The sequence below is a fragment of the Lithobates pipiens genome, unplaced genomic scaffold, assembly GCF_037356315.1.
Source record: "Lithobates pipiens isolate NorthernLeopardFrog02 unplaced genomic scaffold, aLitPip1_a1.2 Scaffold_18, whole genome shotgun sequence".
In the NCBI taxonomy this organism is placed as follows: domain Eukaryota; kingdom Metazoa; phylum Chordata; class Amphibia; order Anura; family Ranidae; genus Lithobates; species Lithobates pipiens.
In genome coordinates, this window is record NW_027507758.1 from 44,761,823 (window position 1) to 44,785,051 (window position 23,229).

General features: G+C 42.7%; 1 protein-coding gene across 4 annotated transcripts in view; it reads right to left on the reverse strand.

Moving 5' to 3' along the window:
• The window catches only part of SOCS5 (suppressor of cytokine signaling 5), a 297,792-nt gene that overhangs the window by 226,590 nt on the left and 47,973 nt on the right, over nt 1-23,229 (reverse strand). Inside the window, exon 3 of one of the 4 annotated variants that reach the window (XM_077485642.1) lies at nt 10,826-10,884. The exons of 2 other annotated variants lie outside the window; for them this stretch is intronic. The gene's annotated coding sequence lies outside the window, so the exon portion shown is untranslated. Of the gene's footprint in view, nt 1-6,879; nt 7,012-10,825; nt 10,885-23,229 lie in introns of those variants that run through there. One more of the 4 variants, XM_077485643.1, reaches the window with a different exon arrangement.

The following is a 23,229-nucleotide window of genomic DNA, read 5'->3' on the forward strand; positions in this document are numbered from 1 at the left end:
CATCATAAGGTAACGTATTGTCCCTAGGGTCTCTGCTGATTCCTGTCTCAAAGAGCTCCTTACACTCCTGTGTGGACGCTTTCCTTACTAAACCAGCGATGCAGGATCTGCCAAGCGGTTTGGCCCATGAGTCGCTTAATGGGTTTTTGCACAAAGGTTATTTTCTTCCTGCAGTTCTGTTTTGGCGGTGGCTTTCTGTAAGACAGAAACCACCCCCACACCTCTATTAGCAAGATGCTATTGCAATGGAGAGACAAGTAACAGTGCCCAAAGCACTCTGACCATCACGCCCCAGAGTCTCCCACCATGCAAAACTGCTAAAGGAATGTGTCATCTTAGTAGACAACTGCAGGCTCTAACCATCACACCAAACAAAACCACCCAGTGAAGAAAAGGGAAAAAAAAAAAAAAAAAAAAGATGCCTCTGCACCTCTCCTACCAGGGCATGGCCGGGAACCTGGGCGCCTGCATCCGCCATTGCTGCCAATGACTGCCTCCTCCATCACGAACACCTGTGTGCTCCTTAAAAGCAGCTCCTCTGGCGTCCATTGCTTAAGAGCAGAAGGAAGTCACGGTGAGATGACCCACCCCTTCCTCCTGTGTTCCAGCAGCCGGAACCACATGCTGCTACCCCGGAAGTCTCCCACGCAGCGGGTTCTTAACCACTTCCCGACCAGCGCACGGCGATGTACGTCGACAGAATGGCACGGGCAGGCATATTGGCGTACAGGTACGTCCAATATTCAATGCCGCCCTGCCATCGGGAGCGCGCCACCGGCGGCGCTCTCCCGCGCTGGTCGGGACCCCCGTGAGTCCGGTCGCGGGACCCGCGGACTTGATCGCCGCGGGCATCCCCGCGATCGTCTCACGGAGCGGCCGAATGGAGGAAATGCCGAGTAAACAGCATTTCTCCATTCTGCCTAGCAACTAGTGACGCTGATCTCTGCTCCATGTGATTGGAGCAGAGATCAGTGTTCACTAAATGAAAGCCCAACCCCCCCACAGTTAGTAACACACCCCTAGGAACACTTAACCCCTACACTGCCACCCACTGGTTAACCCTTTCACTGCATTTATATAGCAGTGATTACTGTATAAATAACAATGGTCCCAAAAATGTGTCAAAAATGTCCGATGGGTCCCCCACAATGTCGCAGTCACAATAAAAAAAAAAAAAAATCGCTGATCGCCGCCATTACTAGTAAAAAAAATAAAAAAATAAATTATTAATAAAAAATGCTATAAAACTATCCCTATTTTGTAAACGCTATAACTTTTGCGCAAACCAATCGATTATTGCGATTTTTTTTACCAAAAATGTGTAGAAGAATACGTATCGGCCTAAACTGAGGGAAAAAAAATGTTTATATATTTGTGGGGGATATTTATTATAACAAAAGTAAAAAATAATGCGTTTTTTTCAAAATGGTCGCTCTATTTTTGTTTATAGCGCAAAAAATAAAAACCGCAGGGGTGATCAAATACCACCAAAAGAAAGCTCTATTTGTGGGAAAAAAAGGACGTCAATTGTGTTTGGGAGCCACGTCGCACGACCGCGCAATTGTCAGTTAAAGCGACGCAGTGCCGAATCGCAAAAAGTGGTCTGGTCTTTGACCAGCAAATTGGTCCGGTCTGAAAGTGGTTAACATGCAAGCAATATTCAAGCCCAGCTCCCTCCTGCACGAGTGTAAGGGTCCGCTGGTGGTCGTCCACCCCTGGTGCTCGGGGGGGGGGGTAGGTCACGGGTGTGCTCAGTTGGAGCAGCTGAGACCTGCCATGGAAAAAGTATAAAGTATTCAGATCCCGCTTCACTTTTCAATTTGGTTATGTTGCAGCCTGATACTACAGTTAAAAGCCTTGCCCAGATCTGTGCAATAATCCCGTCTCTGAGGTCTGCAGGCAGCTCCTTTGACCTCATAACTTTTGCTTGGATACAGCATGCATAGCCAGTTACAAGGCCTTTTATAAAAGAGGTGTGCCTTTCCAAATCATGTCTTATCAATTTAATTTAGCACAGGTTGACTCCAATCAAGGTGTAGAAACCTCTCCGCAACGATCATGAGAAATTGAATTTCAAGCATTGTTGAATAGGGCCTGAATACTTAGGCCAATGAGATATTTCAGCTTTTCATATATTTGCAAACATTTCTAATATAACATAAAATTTTAAAAAAGTGAAGGGGGTCAGAATACTTTATGAATGGGCAGTGTGTGTGCGTACATATACACACACACACACTATACGTTTAAAAAAATAAAATACACTTTGATAAGATTTGCATGAATCAAATGTGAAAAAAAAAAAAAAAAAAAAAAAAAAAAAAAAACACGAAATATTAATAGATCTAATATTCACGTATGCAAGTATAAAATATAATGCAACAAGGAGGCTCTCTACAGTATATTCATAGACAATGTGTGCCAGGAAGTTGGTAAGAATTACAAAAACATTAACATACCTTAAAACAGGAAACGTGAATCAAAATAATACTGGTTAGACCGTTAGAGTGTAGACCAAAAACACAGCTGCAGTGTGGCAACATGTGACAGCTTTGCAAAAACATTAGGAGCCCTTACATAATCTTACAATAACAGACTGTTTTATTCATTGTTACAACCAAAACTTCTGTGTCATCTCATTACTCAGTAGTATTTTATTACTTTAAAGCAGAACTCCAGGAAAGCAAAACTCCTTGTTGCAGATCTCCTACATTCCTAGACTATGCCATCCACCATCTTTTGAGCGCTGTAGTTCCCCTGTAGTAGTCTGCTGATCTTTATGAAAATCCATTAATCCCCAGTGATTTCCTATTTGCTATTCCTCCTGTACTCCCAAGCCACCAGTCTTGGCACTTCCCAGGAGTAGTTCTCTACAGTAAGCAGGAACTTCTACTTGCATCCGCTTGCTGTAGAGGGCAGAAGGGGTCTCACAGCCCCTGGTCTGTACCGCCCATAGAGGTGGTGTCCTCTTGCTGCCCGTCCTCCACTCCCCGCCAGCTTTGCATGTAAAGCAGTATGGCCCGGCGCTCTCTCTGGTGCAGCTAGGAATGTTCTCACATACACCATACAAGCACTGAGCTACAGCAGGACGATGACTATTTCTAATACTGAATTACAGAAGATAACAGTGTGTATAATATATCGTTATGGGCATGTGTCTAACAGTTTAGTAAGGAGTTGTGACTGGAGGGGGAGAAAACAAACATGCTTTGTATATATAAGGCTGTAACCTCCTGCTGTGTGTTACCAAGTAGCGTGGCTGGCTGGATGCAGGAGGGGGGTGGGATTTATGTTGAAGTGGGCTCTCACATTTAACATGTACAGGCCTAATGTACCCACCTCATATTCACTGCAATTCTCAAAGCAAGATGGGAAATGTAGTTTGATTACAGTGTAGAAAGAGGAGAGGATATGATGTAATAACTGTTCTAACAGCTCCTTGACAGAACAGATGCTGCATTTCTTGAATTGGAGAGCTGCCTTCTTGAATATTCAATTAGAATTTTTGATGGCGAGGAATTTCACAAAATGCAATAACTAGGGATGCACCGAAATGTCGGCCACCGAAACGTATCGGCCGAAAATACCCTTTTCTGCAATTTGCCGAAAGAGAAAAACGGCCGATAATGGAGCCGAAAATGGGGCGGGTCATGGGGGTGCCCTAAAGCGCAGGAGAGCCACCTCCGCCGCCTGTTTGATCACATCGCTAGGAACATCACAGCTTTCATTTCAATAGCTGTGTGTTCCAGGCCACTCGCCGTCACATACAGCCCCTCCCCCTTGTCTGCGGAACTTTGATAGACAGATCACCCGTCCCAGGACTGGATGGGTGATCTGTCTATCAAAGTGCCTGGACAAGGGGGAGGGGCTTTAAGTGACGGCACGCGGCCAGGAACACACAGCTATTGAAATGAAAGCTGTGATGTTCCTTGCGATGTGATCAAACAGGCGGCGTAGGAGGCTCTCCTCTCTTCCCTTCACAGGCTGCCATGGGGGACACGCTGGCTGCATCTGAAAGGCACTGGTGAGGCTGCATTGATCTCCTGTGCCATGTCCCTAGTCTCTGACCATCTCCTGTATAAAAATATATTTTTTTAAATAGGTTTCGGTTTTCGGGCTAGTGTATTTTTAATCTTCTGTATCAGTTTTGGCACCAAAAAACCCATTCAGTGCACCCCTAGCAATAAGTGTTTAGTGGTGTATATGTGTGTGTGCGCACGCGTGTGCGTGTACTAATGAGGGATTTTTTGCCATTCCCGGAGTTCTGCTTTTTTGCAGTTGTAAACATTTTTCATTATTTAAAAACAAACAAGTTATACTTACCTTCTCTGTGTAAGGGTACTGAGCAGAGCAACCTCAAACCTCTTCCGGGGTACCCTGCTGGTACTCTGGGCGCCTTCTCTTCTGTGTCTGCCTCTATAGCAATCCACTTGCTATGGGGGCAGACATGCAGGCATGCTCCTGAGCTCCAAAGACCCACAGTGTGGCTCAACCATAAACCCCCCCCCCCTCCTTTCTCACAGGATTTGACTGACAGCAGGACCCAATGGCTCTCAGTGAAGACTGAGAGCAGGAAGAGGGTAGAGAAAACCTGCACAGCACTGGATTTATAGAAGAATGAGGTAACCGATTTCCAGATCACCCAACAGCAGTCATGTTAAGCTCCATGCACACTGAACGTTAAAAAATGTTGAAAGACTCACCGCAAGGCTACTGGCGTTTTTATAAAGTTATTTTAACGTCTTTGCAATAGTGTTTATTAGTGGTTTTCCACGTTAGTGTTTTTTTTTTTCAATTATTCAAAAACGTTAAGCACTGGTGAGACACGTTTTTGATCGTTTATCAGCCTTGAATAGACACATAGGATAACAGAGTGGGGTTTATGGGCAGTTAAAAAAAAAAAACAAAAAAAAAAAAAGACCAAACTCGAAAAAATAAATAAAAAAAAAGCCATTTATGAGCTCCAGTGTACATGGAACCTGAATGTTATGTTGATAGAGTCCTCCTCTCTTTATAGGCTTTGAAACAGTGTCTGCTCAAGATGACGGCCACCTCTGGAAATATCAACGTGGAGCTAGCTGTGAATGATGGCCCTAGAATTACTGCTCTCATGTTGCAATATTTCACAGGTGAAGCACAGTCATTTACATACACGTGTATGTCCTACTCTTGCCTTTGCTATGTGATAGCTTTGGCAGGAGATGGTTCCTATTTATATAGAGAAGGGGTCTCTTATTTGCCAGAATACTTTATTAATCTCAAAAGGGAAAATTTCCCTTAATATCTCCCAATGCAGTCATTCAAGCACCGAATAGTGCGTGATCAGCTGTGCACCTGGCATCTCAGAGATGAGCGCTCTCTCATTCATTCAGCACAGAACAGAGTGGGAAACAGATGCAAGGGCCACACCTCACAGCACATTAGACAGTTAAATAGTAAGGTTGAATAAAGACAATAGTCCATTCAGTGTCTATAATTATTTCTCATATCCCTGCATGTTGTGCTCTTTAGGATGCACATCTAAACTCCCCTCTTTTCCCATTACTGGGCAACCCAGCCCCCCCCCCACCCCCCGACCAAAACTGGACTGAGTATTCCAGATGTGGCCTAACCAGAGTTTTGTAAAGTGTCAGGATTATCATTTTATCCTGAAGTATATCTTTTTTTATGCATGCTAAAATTCTGCCGGTGTTCTGGCATATAGTATCCTGCCATCATATAGTGTTTTCTTTCTCGGCTATTTTCGGAATCTGTGTGTGCTGTGTACTGCGCATGCGCAGTACACAGCGGACACTATCCGATGGGGGACCATATATGATAAGACACCGGATTTGGTAGCTGCAGCTTGACCTTGCATGCTATTGCTGAATCTGTCATCTACTGTCTAGGACCCCAGTGGTTTTCCCCCTATTGAGTAGTTTGCATTATGTTTTTTGCCCCCAAGTGCATTACTTTACATTTCTCCACATTAAAGTGGTTGTAAACCCTTACAAACCACTTTGACCTACAGGTAAGCCTAGATTAAGGCTTACCTGTAGGTCCAAGAAATATCTCCCAAACCTATACGGTTTAGGAGATATTGCCTAAAGACAGGCACCGCTGTCTACGGCGCATGCGCCTTAGACAGTGGCGTGCAGGCGCACTGAGCGTGGCATCCTCGATAACGAAGATGCCGCGCGTCTTGGTTTCCGTGCGCATGCGCGGGAGTGACATCATCGCGGCTTCGCTGAATGACAGCGGCAGAGCTGCGAGACCCACCGAGAAGATGGATGCTCCGGACTACAGGGGACAGCGGTGACTTTGCAGGCTCCTGTGTCAGGTAAGTGACACATAATGGGCTACTATGCAATACATAGAAGTCCATTATGCTTTACCTTTGCAGAGAATGAAAGAGGAAGTAAACTCATCAGGGTTTACTTCCTCTTTAAACCTCATTTGCCATGTGGTTGCCCACTCCATTTTGTTCATGTCATTCGGTAAGATTTCCATATCCTGATGTGAAGTTATTGCCCTGCTTATTTTTGTGTCATCCACAAAAACTGAGATTGAGATATTTATCCCATCCTCTATACCATTTATGAACAAACTGAATAGAATTGGTCCCAAGACAGAACCTTGGGGTACCCCACTCGAGACGAGTCTGAGTACGTTATCACTATGCCTGCAGACCTCAGCTTGGGGAACTGCATCAAATGCTTTTGCAAAATCCAAATACACCACATCCAAAGGCCGTCCCCCTTCAAGATGGCAGCTCACTTCCTCATAGAATGTTAGCAGATTGGTCTGGCAAGAACAACCTTTCATAAACCCATGCTGATTACTAATAATGATATTTTTCCCTCTTTATATTTATGTCCCTTATCCCCTCCAATAACTTACCTATTATTGATGGTAGGATGACTGGCCTGTAGTTTCCAGGAATAAGTCTCTGACCATTTTGAATTGGCACGTCTCCAATCAGCTGGTACCATTCCTATCTGTATGCTGTACGCAAAGATTAGGAACAATGGTCTGGCTATAACCTGGCTAGGTTCTCTGAGGACTCTGTTGTAAGCCATCCACTCCTGGGGATTCATTTATATTAAATTTATCTAGTCTTTCCTTGACTATGGCCTCTTAACCACAAGGGTACATCCTGTGTTGTGTCACCATCATTACTGTCGCGGCCGCTATACCCCTCCATTTCCTGCGTAAAAAAGGCGGCATTTAGTAAAGTTGCCTTCTCTGTGTCATCCATAACCATCCTTGACTCTTATAATGAACAATGTGCTCTGAGCTTGCTTTTTTTTACTGCTAATATATCTAAAAAAAATGTCTTTGGACTTTTTTACTCTCCTCTGCTATGTGCGTCTCAATCCTTTTTTACCCGCCCCGATTGCGTTCTTACACCACTAATTGCATTCCTTGTAGTGTTGCTGGTGGTGACCCAACCCCTTCTATATGTATTGCCCATTTGAATGCATGTTTAATATGCTACTAAAGCATTCCCATTTTGTGCCGTTTTCAATGTTTCTAGGATGTGGTCCCAATTGATGTCTTGTAGTATTGAGCGCAGTTCAGAAAAAGTGTCTCCTTTGAAATGTTGTGTTCCTGTGCTACTCTAATGCCTCCCTTTGTGATCATCCTGCGATTGCTATATCCCAAGTTGCCCCGTATTGCCACATCTGAGATCAGACTTGCATCTTTTGTAATCATCAGACCTAGCAGGGCATTCTTTCTAGTAGGGGAATCCACCAATTGGAACATGAAGTTGTCCTGTAAGACATTCATGAAAGTACTGTACTACACAGTACTGTAAAAGATCTAAAAGATCAGGTTGCCAGGTCTAGCTGTGGGGGGGTAATACCAAGCCCAAGGCTACTGCTGCAGACGTGAGTCCAGGCTGTTTCCAAGTGGCCTATCCATTGTAAGTGACAACAAAATCACTTCTTTAATAAAATAAAGCAATGTGTCCAATAGTATAATTAACCTTCTATTTTCCTTTACTTAAAGCAGAGTGCCACCCATTTAAAAAAAGTCAGCAGGTACAAAAAGTGTAGCTGCTGACTTTTAATAATCAGACACACACTCACCTGTCCCACAGTACAGTGATGGGGGTGCAGGAAGCCTCGCATTTTAACCGTGGGCGCCCAGCTGCTGTGCGCATTGTAAATTGCCGGTCTATCTTCTGAGACCTGTGACTTGTCCCAGAAAAATGCAGGTGGGGGGGGGGGGTTGTAAATTGGGGGTTACCAGTACTTAAAGCGGAAGTTCAATTTTTGGGTGGAACTCCCCTTCAAAGAGGAGCTCCAGGCTCCTGCAGGGAAAATTTAAAGACAGCAGTTACAAATACTGTAGCTGCTGACTTTTAATATTAGAACACATACTGGTTTGGGCATCCAGCAATGTCCTCACTATCAGGTGCTGCTGCTGCCATCTGCACTAAGACCCCTTTCACACCAGGGCATTTTGCAGGCGCTATAGCATTAGAAATAGCGCCTGCAATCCGCCCTAAAGAAGCTGCACCATTGTGTGCAGTGTGAAAGCCCCGAGGGCTTTCACACTACAGCGGTGCGCTGGCAGGACGTCAGAAAAAAGGCCTGCCAGCAACTTCTTTGGAGCGGTGAAGGAGCGGTATGTTTACCGCTGCTCCCCATTGAAATCAATGGGGCAGCGCTGTATTGCCGCCGGCAAAACGCCGCTATTGCGGCGTATTGCCGGCGGTTTTAACCCTTTTGCGGCCACTAGCGGGGGGTAAAAGCGTTTTACTGCCGGCGCCATCAGCGGTGTGGTGTGAAAGGGGTCTTGGGGAAACCAGCAGTGAAGCCTTGTGGTAAGGCAAGGAGACAGACAAGCAAAGCTTCCCCTTTTGGGCAGAGCTCCACTTAAAAAAAAAAAAAAAAAAAAAAAAAGCAAGATTTTTTTTCTGCTTTTTTCAGGCTTCCTGTTTTAGGATGGCTACATTTCTTCTCCATGTCCACCCAAGAATGTCAACAACGCCACCTTTTTCTGCTCTACCTGGAGATTACACATCTACCTGCCTTACATTGAGCTCTATGGGAGTTGTAGTACACAGAGCGGAGCTCAACATTATTAGCGGTGAGTTGCACCGGTGGAAGATGGAGAACATGCACGGAACAAAAAATTAAGCCTGAAACAATGGTAGGAGACCAATTCAAACTTTTTTGTTTTGAAAGATCTTTAATACGTGCAGAGCAAAACTACAATGAGCATAGTTAAGAACCTATAGATTAGAAGGATTTTTTTTGTATTCTGAGTCTTCCTGTCCTGGTATTATAGCGCTAAAGGACGCAGGAAAAAAAATAAAAAATAAAAATCACCCTATTCAGTCATTCACTAAAGTGATTGAAAAGCTTTCCTTTATTTTCCCCCCTTTAAAATAATCATATTTACCTGCTCCACACTTCTGTCCACCACCGAGTGCCCCCACTAGGAAGCTGCTTGCTTTAAAGGGGTTGTAAAGACAGAAGGTTTTTTTTTTTTTATCTCAATGCACTCTGAAGAATGCATTGTTCAGCGTATGCATGAAGGTAAAAAAATAAATAAAAAACATTCTGCCTTTAGAACCAGCATTGTCAAAAATTCCCTTGCAAAGTTAACAGTCCATTGCCTTTAGTAGAACAATCTCAAAGTCCCCAAAAAAAATAAAAAAAACCCTGGAAGTTCTAATTATTCCCCACTTTGTTATAGATAAGGGTGGGATGCAATTGCTTTCAAGCTGCAGCCACTCATTACTTGCATTCCACCTGCTAGAATGTACACGTGTGTTGTTTGCAGTGTTAATTTAATAGACTAAAATTACTACTAAAAACTAAAATGTCATTTAATCAAAAAAGATAAAGACTAAAACCAAATTGAAATTTGACTTAAAAAATAACACTGGTCTGTAGTGCATGTTCATACCTCAATACCATAATACAGTAATAGAATATTGGATTTTTCACTCCAGTAGTATATAATGAGTTTGGAAAATGTAGGAGAAATGTTAACTAATGCAATACAATTTAATTACACCCATTAGATTTTAGATGATTAAAATGTACTGGAGATTTAGTAGACTAAATACAACTAAAACAATTGCAGAAGACTAAAATGGGACTAATTCACATAATCACAACATTAGCATCCAAAGGACAGCATTATTATCCTACATTTGAAGGGGCCAAAATGGCTTAGATTATCCTCCAGGTAAAATAGGAAAGCCCTTTAAAGAGGAAGTAAACCCTTCCAAACAACTTGGACCTATAGGTAAGCCTAGATTAAGGCTTACCTGTAGGTCCAAGCAATATCTCCTAAACCTATATGGTTTAGGAGATATTTGCCCGAAAATGGGCACCGCTGTCTACGGCGCATGCGCCGTAGACAGCGGCGCGCAGGCGCACTAAATGCGGCAAATCCAAGAATGGATTTGCCTAATTTGTCGACTCCCGTGCGCATGCGCGGGAGTGACGTCATCGCGGCTTCGCCGTATGGCAGCGGCGGAGCTGCGAGACGCGACTCCCGTGCGCATGCGCGGGAGTGACGTCATCGCGGCTGCGCCGCTGTGATTCGTCGGAGCTGCGAGACGCCACCAGCAACATGGATGCGGCGGACTACAGGGGACAGCGGCGACTTCGCTGGCTCCTGTGTCAGGTAAGTGACACATAATGAGCTACTATGCGATGCATAGTAGTCCATTATGCTTTACCTTTGCAGGGAAAAAAAGAGGAAGTAAACCCATCAGGGTTTACTTCCTCTTTAATTCACCTCAACTAACAGCTCAGAAAATTGTGGGCTGCTCATGCATACCAGTCATGTTTCTGTATGTGAAGTGTATAGTACTTACCTGAAAATCAAGTAAAAAAGGACACAGGTAATTGTCAGATTCTTAATAAGGGTTTCTGCCTAAGGTAAAAATAAAATAAAAAGAAAAAAATAAGCTAAGTGTAGTGCAGGAGAAAGGTGTTAAACTTGGCAGTGGATGTAATTCTGAGGCTAACTGCTAAAAGCAATGCGATGGCTAAAAATACAGATATTCAGTTACTGGAGTATAAACGATATTTGAAAATATCTATACACACACACACACCTGTATATCTCGATTTGTACAATTGTGTGACTCCCACATCAGTAATGACAGCCATCACTTGCAGACAAGCATTGTAATTGTCCGATACAACTATAGAGTATATATATATATATATATATATATATATATATATATAGCATGCTTTACCTCAAAGTTAAGGGAGTTGTAAAGGCAGAAGGTTTATCTTAATGCATTAAGATTAAAAAAAGAAGACCTGTGTGTAGCATCCTCCCCAGCACCACCCCAACTCTCACCAGCTAGGTCCATGAGTGTCTTAAGCCATCTGGCATGCTTCTGCTGATTGGCAGAGACACAGCGTACCATTGGTTGACTGACTTTGACAGCCAATCAGAAGAGAGTGGGCAGGGCTGGGTCAGGGCACTTTGAATGGACACATCGAGCTGTGACTCTGCTCGGGCTCGACAGGTGGGAGGGGCCAGGAGCACAGAAGAGGGACCTGAGAAGAGGAGGATCCGGGCTGCTCTGTGCAAAACTACACAGGAGGCAAATGACTTTTTCTTTTTTTTTTTAAAACAGAGACTTTACAATCACTTTAACACACACTGTCCCTGCTAAATTTAAAATTTGGCCTAGGCAGCAAGCCTCAATGACATCTGGCCAAAAATAAAAAATGTTAACCAATATTAACAGTGTGGTCAGATTTTTGGCTCTTTGTAGTATACAGGGAACGAGTACTCTTACTGATTGGGTGTGCTCACTTAATCAACAGCACAGTCAGGCAACGAACTGGGGGATTGGAAGGATGTTACATGCCTGCACTACCCAACTGGAGTGATGTTTCCACACCTGTTACCAATCTAATAGTATCAGAGGGCATGTTGGAATCAGACAGGAATTATTATTATACATCTACACCGCTGTTTGTACAGCCGAACTCAGCCATGTTGATGTTTGCATGACACATGTTTAGAATGTGTAGAGGAATGTGGCAGAATCTGCATATCAAAGGAGTTACCTTCAGCCCAAATGGTGCACACAAGCTTCAAAGAGATTGATGACAAAGACGGCCCAGGGCACATCAGATGGGACTGGCCACAAAGCCAAATATGGCAGAACAGTCAGTAATATTAGGAGGGCTGTCATGTGAACACTGATTGGTCCAAACCAAATGGGACTGGCAGTAGGGTGTGGTATGGCTGAGGTATGTTTGACAAAAAGGGTCGTGACCTGAGCTCTCTCTCTGTCTCTTTATTCCATCAGAAGACCCAGTCACGAGGATCGATAAGTATAAGGCTTAGATTGCACTGTGATTGTATGCTATGTATTATTGTAACTCCTATTAATACCTTATGCACGCTGTATTATTCCCTTGGGAGATAAATAAGATTTAATTGACCTTAGACCGTGTATTGATTTCATAGCCAAGGGTGGTAGTAATTCTGATATTACCAATAACATGTGCTTAGCATATTGATTGATAGCTAAACTATAGGGACTAAACAAAGGAATACGTAACTGATAATAACAGCACTAGACTAAATTGATCAGTTACTTCATTTGGCACCCCAGAAGGCGTGTAAAACGTATTTTTACACAGAATCCACAAAAATCTAAGGTATTTTTGTTTGAGTCCCTGTAAGCACAGATGCTCAAAGCCACCCAGAACTGGAAGTCATCTTTAGTGTGGACAAGATTAGCGCTGGCTCGCGAATTCTGAAACCAGGCTTGGATGAGCAGGAGGATTCTGGGAGATATTCCACTGGTAGAACGGACGCGTAAAACCTGGTGAGAATTGTGACTGATATATATATATATATATATATATATATATGTACATTATTGTTGTGTTTGCTGCAGAAACTGTAACCAGAGGGCAAATTGGCGCACTGGCGAGATAAGGGACTGATCATCCCTGGTTATGTGATATAACCGCAGATTGACAGGATAAATCATACAATTTTGAGGGAAAAGTGGAAATATCCACGTGATTGTGAAAAAGCGGTCTGTCCCAATAGAAATTCCCTATGACCTGCTATCGGGTAGAAGAGCATTGAATAAGAGTGTGTTCTCCTACAGAAATTCGTGGGTAAACGGATTTGTATTTGTTGTTGTTGTTTTTTTTTTTTTTTTTGGAGTGGGACTACAGGTCAAAGCTAGCTTCTAAACAGCTTCCTCTATGTCGTTGTGTGCTTGGTATCTGATTGTTTAGTGTATTGCTAATGCACAGTGTTGGTTAGAGAGTGGCAGGAATTACCATACATCTTTGAGGAAAAAGTGGGAGAAGTATAGGTTTTTATTTCTACACACGTGAGAGTGAAATAGCTCTGGTCCAATAGAAGACCAAGGCATTGATTAAGAGTGTGCCTTGTGTCTTGTATGCTGTAGAACCACAAGTCACTGGAAATTTAAACGGTTCGTATTTTTTATTTTTTTTTTGGTTGTCCATTTGTTATCTGATTTCTTTTGTCTAAGCAAGATTGCTCAACCAGTTGGTGTGGATAGGCTAATTAGCATATCAATGGAAGCCATTGAAGGTTTCGTTAGCAAGCATGGTGGGATTAGATTTCAAATTACTCACAAAGGTAAACTAACATATCAGTTTAATGAACTTTTAAAACAATGTGATACACATAACAGTCGCATATTTAATAAATCAAAAAAAGGCAGGAAACAGAGAATGGCCAATGCCTTATGCATGTTAATGAGAATGAAAGAAATTGCGGAACAAAAAGAATTAGAATGGTTTGCTGATAGAGAAAAAGTGATGGAACAGGTAAGTGATATATCAATCAGGATTGAAAAGGCTGATGCGGATGCTTGTAGTCGGATTAAACAATTAGTGGCTGAGAAATGTGTATTGCAACAGAGATTAGATGAATTAGAACAAACGTGTAAATTGAGAGAAAGTTGCATTGCCTCTTTGAATCAAAGGGAGGCTGAGAATTTGCAGGTTATCACAAGGCTTAAGGCACAAGCAGCCATAATGGAATTATCCTCCAAGTGTGCAATAGTGGAGGTACCCTCCACACATGCTCAGGGTAGAGAAAAGCTAGAAGTGAAACATGAAGAAAACCCGTATGCTATTATCACTGCAAATGATAGTAATGTGATGGGAATCGATGTGGAAGAAGCAAATAAAGGTGGGATAACTGCACTTGAAATTGACTCAGGAGTTGACACTTCGGATGACTCCTCAGACAACGAAAGTGTAAAGTCTGTGCATTCCAATCGCAGTAATATTATCCAGCAATGTGGGTTTCCAGCGCCATATGCTAAAAAAATGGCCTATGCAGGGAAACCAGAACTAAAATGTTTTTTGTGTAAAAGGGGGGGTCACACTTCAAAATATTGTCGGGCGGCGAATAATGATATCGAAAGGAAATTATACCCGAAAACGACCCCAAGGCTTCGTGTGTGTTATTCAGCCAGGTGGGGTAGCCATCCACAGCACAGAACCAATGGTAATCAAACCCATTTCCCGTGTAAAACGCAAATGCGGGGTCTAGAAACTAAAAAGCAATATGTAGGACAGTTGTGTAGAGTCAAAATGGAGATAGACGCATGGTTACTCAAATATAGCACTGGGGGAAACAATGTTAGCAGAACTTAGTGAGCTGCAAGCATGGTAAGAATATTCTGGTCAATGTTTCCCGGCTATGAAAAAGGTTTGATGTAAGTTTCAAGTTCAGAATATGATAGAGGACCTGGATATAGATATACATTTTTTTTTGTTTTGTACTTTTAGGGATAAACCCCTGAATTGGTATTGTGGTTTTTCGTTTGTGTGGTTAAAAGATGTTTCTGTTATGAGGTTTTTTTTTTTTTAATCTTATGCTTCTTTACTCTTCTCTTATTGTCAGTCTTTGTAAACTTTTCCTGAGTATCCAATACTGCTGATTAACATAAGAATTGGGTGTAATCACTTGTGTGTTCCTTTTTCCAGAGACCAGGAAGGAGTTAAACTGGTTCGTATACAGACATTTGCATTTGTTTGCAGGTCTCTCAAAGTGAGAACAATGGGAAAATATAGCAGAACATGGGTTAGGTTATTGTAAATGCATAATCGATTATCACATGGTACCATGAGCTCATTAGTTAGTAATTGTTTGCAAACAATGAAAAATAAAATAATAGTACTAAAAAGAGTTACAAATGAAGCTAAAATGTTGTGATGATACATATGCTTTGTTTTGTTTTTGTTTTCCCCATTAACTAATTGTATTTCAGATTGGAATAAGCACTCTTTGCAGGAGAAAAATCCATGGATGTTGTCAACTAAAAGTTGAGTGTTTGTCATTGTTGTATGATGGTTGTCTTGTCGTATGATGGTTGTCTTGTCATGTTGTTTGTGTGATCATGGCCAGATTTTTTTAAGTTTTTTACATTTTTTTTTTTTTAATTTTATTTTTTTTTTGATTTTATTTTTATTTTTTTTTATTTTTTTTCCTCTAAATTTTTTTTTTTGTTGATATTGGTTTAGTCCTCTATGTTAGTTATATTTTTATTCAGGTGGAAAAGTAGTAGGTCTAATCCACCTGAAAGGGGGGGAATTGACAATGCCCTCAGTTAGAACCAGTCACCTGAAAAGGGGTAGTGCATACATCGTAAAGATACAGATAGATGCATTGTTTTTTTTTAGTTTGTAAAATTTGAAGTTTTTGAGAAGCAACACTGACGTTCAGTTTTAAACGGTTTTTGATCATACCATGGGGATCCATTTTACAGCGGGTGTAGCCTAAAGAGGTCATGGTTGTTTGGATAGTTTGGTCAGAGTTGCGGAAGCCAGGAATACTGAGGTCCTGGGCTCCAAGGAGGGAACTATAAGTAAACATGGTAAGCGATCAGATATTGTGGATAAGAATTTGATACTGCTCTTGTTTTTCACTTCCAGAATCCAAGTGGAGTGAGAATTGGAGAGGCTTCTGGAAGATGGATGACAGATGATCATCTGGTTGGCAGTTTGTCTGTGCCACACCATACCATAAATTAGTTCCAATACACATCAGGAGAGAAGGAAAACTGAAAGATTCAGATTAATACCTGTTTCTTTCGTATGGACAATTTGGTGCTAATGCTGAATCTGAAAGACTGTGCCTAGCAAGAGAACTTGTGAAATATTTTTGCTGAAGTCTCTCCTGATGAATGCAAACATGTTATTTATACATGTGCAATGGGTTGGAGGTTGGGGAAGAATTGACACATCCAATCCGTCAAAACATGAAAATGTAAAATATGTGTTTTTTTGTTGGAAGGAGGAATTGAAAGAAGAAAGGTTTTAATGTATGACATGCATTGATGTAACGGAGTTAATATGGTGCAGGTACCCAGGAGGCATACTGGCGCTTATGCATAATAAGGTGGCTGTTGGTCAGACTAAAGGGTGCCAGGTGATACATCAATGGGGTGAAAACTTCCTCGTAGGGGTGGTGTCTCAATCCTAGCGGTCCTAGAGAGAAGCTTTCGGTTACAGGACATGCGGGACACCAGAACTAGACACGAGGAAGATACGCCCGGTTGGTGTCTCACCTGAGAGGTTGAAACCCTGCACAGATAATGCCAGTGAATACACACAGGAGCATGCTCTGTTAAAATAAAGGGAACAAACGCTGGCTACCAGGGTACCGTAGGACGTCACCACATGGTGCTGCAACATCTCATGGTGGTTGACAAAACCTATCACCCTATATGTGCTGAGTATACACTGAATCAGGTGCGGTTATTGTACCAGTGACTTACTCCCAGAGATGAGAATGAGGTCCATGCAGGATGCTTATTTCTGAGGAGTAACCCGAAAGAGGAGGGATGTATTCAGCACTATATTGGGGGGGAACAATAGCTGGGATGGGTGTTGTTAATGGAGGGGACATCAGCCTCCTGAGGAACAAACTCACAGCCATAGCTTCAGAGAAGGAGCGTGACTTTGTTACCCCGGGAGATTGGTGGTATCCTTGATAACATTCAATGAAATCACAGAAGCACTCAGGTTAGAGTGGCTCCGGATTTTGTCAACCATGTTGAGAGGTTGGTAGGGAAGACAGAAACCTGTCATTGGCTCTGGCGCGCACTCTGTGGCAGGTGGAAATATCAGCCAACATCAGGCTGATTATACCGTCTCTGTATGAGGGGCAGTGGCCTGATGAGTTAGCGTCACCGCTCAGTAAGATTTTGCCAAAACACGTTGCTTACACTAATCCAAAATAGTGGTCGAATGCCTGTATGGGTGGTACTAAGTTGGATTGTGAAAGGAGTTATGCTGTATGTTCTCATATACAGAAGTGCAGACTTGGTCTGTATATTTGGTGGCAGCAATGGGCTTACTGACTGGGGACTCTATCTTGTTGCATTTGAGGCTATATCACACATGTGATCAGAGAAGATGAACGCTGGAGGCAGGTTGATATTTCCCTTTGTCGGAAGCATGACCATGATGTCCTTGGTAGGCCAGGTCAATACATGGGGATGAACGAATAATGTTGGGAAGTTATTTCTCTCTGTATTCTGGATGGAGAGGTCATTGCTGGGAAGAAGGCACCCAGGTATTATTTAGGACATAGGCGAGTTTTTGTTTCTTTGTCCTAAAGAATACCGGTGTAGTGTTAGTCATGGGACTCGAGGGTTCCTTGAACCTAACCGTAGGTAGAGGTGCATGGTACACAATGGGCGTGATCTCTGAAATCCAGGTACAGGGGTGGAATTGTGTGGGTTTGGTAATTGTTGTAAACTTATATGTGTAGTTAAGCGATATTTATCTAGAAGGGTCTCCCAGTTGTCTATGCAAGTTGAGGGACGATTTGACAGTGAGCTCTCTGTGTACAAATTGGAGACGTTGCTGCCAAGTCAGAGCCCTGCAACGCCGCTGCGAGCAAGCCTGCCTAATCCCGACCCGTATTTACAGTAAAAGGTTATAGGGGGTTGGGAGCGGGGTGCGTAATACATATATAAGTATATATTATGGTAATAAGTTGATTTATGTTTGTGGTAGAGTATGACCTATGGGTATTGTAGGCTAGTAATATGGGCAAGAAGGCCCTCCTCAAGACTCTGGGTCTGAAAGCTGGGTGATATGTTGCTCTGAATGGGTGCTGGTGAATGGTGAATGAATGGGCACCCCTTGCCTGTACTGCCGTCCTGAAGATACCCAAGATACAGAATGGTGACATGGAAGCTGTCGCTGAAGAATGGTGGAGATGTGTCACTCAGTGGCAAAGCGGCACGTGTTGGGAAACATCACGTGGTAAAACAATTATGAACTGCTCCATAGGACCTGTTTCTGCACACGTTGAAAACACAGCGTGGTAAGACACTTGTGTACTGTTCCATAAGAGATGTCTCTGAAGCGCTCGTTGGAAACAACCACGCGTTACACAAGCTAAGGACTGTGCCACAGGTGCTGGTTCGGAAGCACATGTTGGGGAACCACACACGTTAAGACAGTTATGGACTGTTCAAAAGGAGCCGTGTCTGAAGAAGGGTGGTATGCGCCTTTTAGGCGCAAAGCGGCATATGTTGGAATCAGACAGGAATTATTATTATACATCTACACCGCTGTTTGTACAGCCGAACTCAGCCATGTTGATGTTTGCATGACACATGTTTAGAATGTGTAGAGGAATGTGGCAGAATCTGCATATCAAAGGAGTTACCTTCAGCCCAAATGGTGCACACAAGCTTCAAAGAGATTGATGACAAAGACGGCCCAGGGCACATCAGATGGGACTGGCCACAAAGCCAAATATGGCAGAACAGTCAGTAATATTAGGAGGGCTGTCATGTGAACACTGATTGGTCCAAACCAAATGGGACTGGCAGTAGGGTGTGGTATGGCTGAGGTATGTTTGACAAAAAGGGTCGTGACCTGAGCTCTCTCTCTGTCTCTTTATTCCATCAGAAGACCCAGTCACGAGGATCGATAAGTATAAGGCTTAGATTGCACTGTGATTGTATGCTATGTATTATTGTAACTCCTATTAATACCTTATGCACGCTGTATTATTCCCTTGGGAGATAAATAAGATTTAATTGACCTTAGACCGTGTATTGATTTCATAGCCAAGGGTGGTAGTAATTCTGATATTACCAATAACATGTGCTTAGCATATTGATTGATAGCTAAACTATAGGGACTAAACAAAGGAATACGTAACTGATAATAACAGCACTAGACTAAATTGATCAGTTACTTCAGGGCATAAACGACAACCCTGCACAAAAATCACATCAGTATACAGTGCAGTCAGTTTGACCTTGTTATCACAAGTTGTCAAAAGAGTATACTATTTGCACCTATGTTGCAAAAAAAAAAAAAAAAAAAAAGTTTTTGCGGATTTTGCAATAAAAGCCTATACTGAACAGATAACCACTTAATTTGATTATTCAGGCTCTGAGAAGCCAAGACATGTGGGTATTTATTCCCCACACAAATGTTCTGCTACTTGTAGCTGTTGGCTGCAAAGCAGAATTTTTTTTCCAGTGATATATTTATATCACATCTGGCAATGCAAAAGAGTGCATATACCCCAGTACTGCAAGCAAACGAAAAGTCTTAGAAAATTTCTGCTATTCTTCCATTTACAGGTCAAGCCTTATATAAATATACTCAGATTCTACAGGAATGAAATGACAATCTAGGAGTAAGCCCACGTTCACATCGGGACGATTTGACATGTCAAATCGCCGGCAACGGCACCGTCGGAATTAGTGCGATGCTGACTTTGCAGTGCCACACCGATTCCCAAAAGTAGTTCCTGTACTATTTTTGGCGAATTTGGGGGCGATTTGAATAGACATCTAGGCATGAACCCACACCGCTGTCTGTCTAATCGCCCCTGAAGTCGGGCTGCATGGCTGGTTTGAAGCTGAACTCGTATGATTTCAAACCCTCCCTCAATGTGAACCTGGGCTAACAGCGAAGCGTTACACAATAACCAAGTGGAAACACATTTCACACTGGCAGCAAACTTCATCACTACCCATTAAAAAAAAAAAAAAAAAAAAAAAAAAAAAAAAAACGGTTTTACCTTCTGCGTTTCTAATGAAGAGCTGCTGACACCTCGAATACTTGTGTCTATTCCCACACCCTCTGCTAACATGGTGACTGACAGCACAGCGTAGAGGAAGCTTCATCTGAATCCTAGCAGCACAGACCATTTGCTTAGTTTTGACCTCCTAGAGTCAGATGCACACAGAATCTTTGCCTTTTTTTTTTTCACATGAGCCAAACAAACCAAAAGTCCCCATATCAGCAAAACAAAGCAACGTGCAGCTGTTGAAATTTTATTGAAAAAACAAAAACAGTAAATTGGGATACTAGTCGTAAAAGAAATCCTACTACAGAATTGTTGCATCTGTGAAAAGAGGAAGAACTTCCTGCATTGATAGACTGAGGACCCATTTACACTGCCTGCACAGTAAGGCTTAAAGGGGTTACAAAAGGTGAATATTCTTTCACCTTAATGCATTCTATGCATTAAGGTGAAAAAACATCTGACAGTGCCGGCGCCCCCAGCCCTCCCCCCGTTTTACTTGCCTAACCCCTTAAAAGTCCCACGCTCGCCCCCGACGTCCTCTTCACCGCTCAGCCTGCCCGCTGATTGGCTAGAATGGATGGATTGAAAGCAGCACAGCCACTTGCTCGGGCTGCTGTCAATCACATCCAATGACGCGCCGGGGTGGGGCAGAGTGATACAGTGAGCGGCTATAGCCACCGGCTGCATCACAGGAGCGCGCCCACAAGTGCTTCTCACCATGTGAGGGAGCTCACATGAATGTGAGAAGCACCTGCGGGAGGAAGCCGAGACAGCCGCCGAGGGACCTCAGAAGAGCAGGTTCGGGGCCACTCTGTGCAAAACGAGCTGCACAGTGGAGGCAAGTATAACATGTTTGTTATTTTAAAAAAAAATTAATTTACTTTACAACCCCTTTAATGTACACGGGATGTTTTTACAACCTCTCCTGAATGATTTAACTTGACAGATAGTTTTGTGCGTTTGAAAAAAAAAATTTTTTTTTTTTTTTTATAATATATACCCTTCAAAATAGCCAAAAATGAAAAACGTCTAAACTTAAAACACGGCTAAACAAGAGTCGTTTAGCGCTTGAAATACCTCTAAACTCAGCGTCTGAACTAATTTTTTTGCTTTCCAAAAAAGGCCTCTAAACTCAATTGCCTATAAACTACTACAAAAAACGACCCTGTGTACATGTACCGATAAGATAACAGAAGAGTTAAAAAAAAAAAAAAGCAAAGCCCAAATGCTCTTAAACGTTCGTTTAGCTGCAGCGTACATGAGGCCTTATAGCGGAGTTCAACCCAAAAGTGTAACTTCTGCTCATTTGTCTCCTCTCCCCCTCCGATGCCCCAATTGGCACCTTTCGAGGGGAACGATACCCGTCTGACAGGTATCCTGTTCCCACTTCCGCAGCCCGTGACATCACAGCGGGGCTCCCCCCTCCTCTCTCAGTCGTCAGACCATTAGGAGAGAGGAGCGGTGTCTCGCGCATGCACAGTATGGTTCCCGGCATAAAGCCCTAAGGCTACACTGCCGAGTACCCTTACCCGCAATGGCGGCGGCACCCGACAGCTGATGGAAACAGCTGTGGCGCCAACGTTGCTGAACTCCAGGACAGTAAGTGTCCTATTGTTAAAAGCCAGCAGCTGCAGCATGTGTTGCTGCTTCCTTTTAGTTTTTTTTTCTTCTTTTTTTTAGTTTTTTTTGGGCGGAACACTGCTTTAATGCTCAGTCTCAGCATGTGGGCAGCTGTTAGTTTTGGGTTGCAATGAGGGGTGGTAAAATAACTCAGACACCTTACTGTACAACTCAAAGCGTGCCCCCCACGGGGGGGGGGGGGCTTTCCTCCAATCAGCTCACAGTGTCTGTGTAACTCCACACCCACTGCTGAAACAGCAGTTATACAAGCAATACATATGTAGAGAAATGTATTTCATTCCTGGGCATGGGGGGGGGGGGGTTTACATCCACTTTAAAAGCATTCATTCTTGCAAGAAAAAAATAAATAAATAAACACACCATCAATACACATCAAACTGAGCATGTGCAGAGTGACTCCAAAAGCTCCGTCTCATCAGGCGATGGATTGATGGATTGGGGACAGTGGAAGAAAGGGAGGATCAAGGGAGACAGGATCAAACAGCCTTTTTTACACAATGCAGAGTATTAAGTATATTTAACCCCTTAGGTTCCACAGTGAGTAACAGGCATGCTTTACTGCATATACAGACTGACTTAAACCCACAACAGTAAACATTTCAATAGAAAGCCACAGAGTTTTGAGACTTCTCAATTCCCCGCCAATCCAAATGATCCCTGGTAAAAACCTAGGTGGATATGTGAAGAAGCCACAGACTCAATGCAAAACTTCTATTTTTATACAAAAACTTTGGGATTAGGAATTTTTTTCCCCAATTTTACGCAAAACATTGGGTTTTGTGGCCTAGATCTATACATCTACCAAGTCACTATGGGATTAGTTTTCTGCAATGAACCTGGTTGATCCTGCTGAGGACTGTTCCTCCTGGTCTGTGTACCCGCTGGAGCCGGAGATTGTGTAGACCAGTTGTTGCCACATCTGAGCATGCTCCAGTTTAATTTCCCCTTCTAAGCTGTTAATTTCCTACTTTTTTCTATATATGTGCAACCCATCTGACTATAGTGTCTCACACGTGGGTGTATATACACACACACACACACACACACACACACACACACTGGATAAATGGTAGTAAAAAAATAAATAAATAAATAAAAAAAACACGGAATCCACTTTTCTGGGTTGCCAATAGCAACACATATTGATAAACAATAAACCTCCAAAGCTCAAATAAGTCAAAATGTAAAGAAAAGAGCAATGGAACAAAATAATGCCCCAGAAGAGAGCTATAAGGAGGATCAGCTATGAATGTCAAATTGAAAAATAGCTTTGAGTTTACAAGTGTAAAATACTACAAATATTGAACATAGCAGCGGAACCATCCCCCCCAGTAATAAAAACACATACAGACAAAAATGACAATGTTGTCACAATATGGCGCCAACCACAGGGCCCCACTCATACACACACACACACACACACAGGGGCCAGCTATGAAGGGAATGATAATGCAGTGCTTGTTCTTGATCCTGTGTAGGGCTGCAACTAACGATTATTTTCATAATCGATTAGTTGGCCGATTATTGTTTCGA